The sequence below is a fragment of the Penaeus monodon genome, chromosome 28, assembly GCF_015228065.2.
Source record: "Penaeus monodon isolate SGIC_2016 chromosome 28, NSTDA_Pmon_1, whole genome shotgun sequence".
Lineage (NCBI taxonomy): Eukaryota > Metazoa > Arthropoda > Malacostraca > Decapoda > Penaeidae > Penaeus > Penaeus monodon.
In genome coordinates this window covers 9,858,435-9,859,229 of record NC_051413.1, presented here as the reverse complement: position 1 = coordinate 9,859,229, position 795 = coordinate 9,858,435, and positions in this window count along the sequence as shown.

Genomic DNA, 795 nt, shown 5'->3' with positions numbered 1-795 from the left:
AGTGAAAACTTAAATAAAAAGAGGTAGGGAAGAGGAATAAGAAGGGTGGCAAGATTGAAAGCTAAAAGAGAGAGGGACTGAGAAGATGAAGAGGGGATGGAGAATTGAAAGCTAAAGGACTTTTTCATTTAGCTTTCATTACTAAAGAGGATGAAAAGGAGGGGGGGGGGCAGAGAAGAGAATGAAGAGGGGAGGGAACACTGAAAGGCAAAGGATAGGCGGGCAAAGAAGAAGATGAAGAAGGGAAGGGGTCGAAAGCTAAAGCAAAGAGGGGTAGAGAAGAGGATGAAGAGGGAAAATCGAAAGGCAATAAAAAGAGGGAACAGAGAAGAGGATAGATCAGAGAAAGAGAAGGTAAGAAGACGTGGTGTAAATGAAGTTTCATAACAAAATGACGAACTGAAAGTCAAATGAAAAAGAGGCAGAGAGGAGAAAGGGAAACAAGGCGATTGGAGGAGAAAAGAAACAGAAGACGCAATAGAGGAAGACAATGAGAGGGAAGAATGAAAGGCAAAAGACAGAGGAGAAAGAGAGAAGGAGAGATTGAAAGGCAAACGAAAGGGGAAGAAGAGTAGAGTGGAAAGGAAAAAGAAAGAGAGAGAATAAAAGAGAAAAAAGGAGGGGAAATTGATAGGCAAAAGAAAGAGGAAGAAGAGAAAAGAAAGAAGAGGAAAGTGGGGCAAAGAAGAGGAAGAAAAGAGAACTGGCGATTGAAAGGAAAAAGAGCAACTTGGAAAAACACGAAAGAGAGAACAAAGGAGAAAAGAGCGAATTGATCTCAAAACACAGTAAACG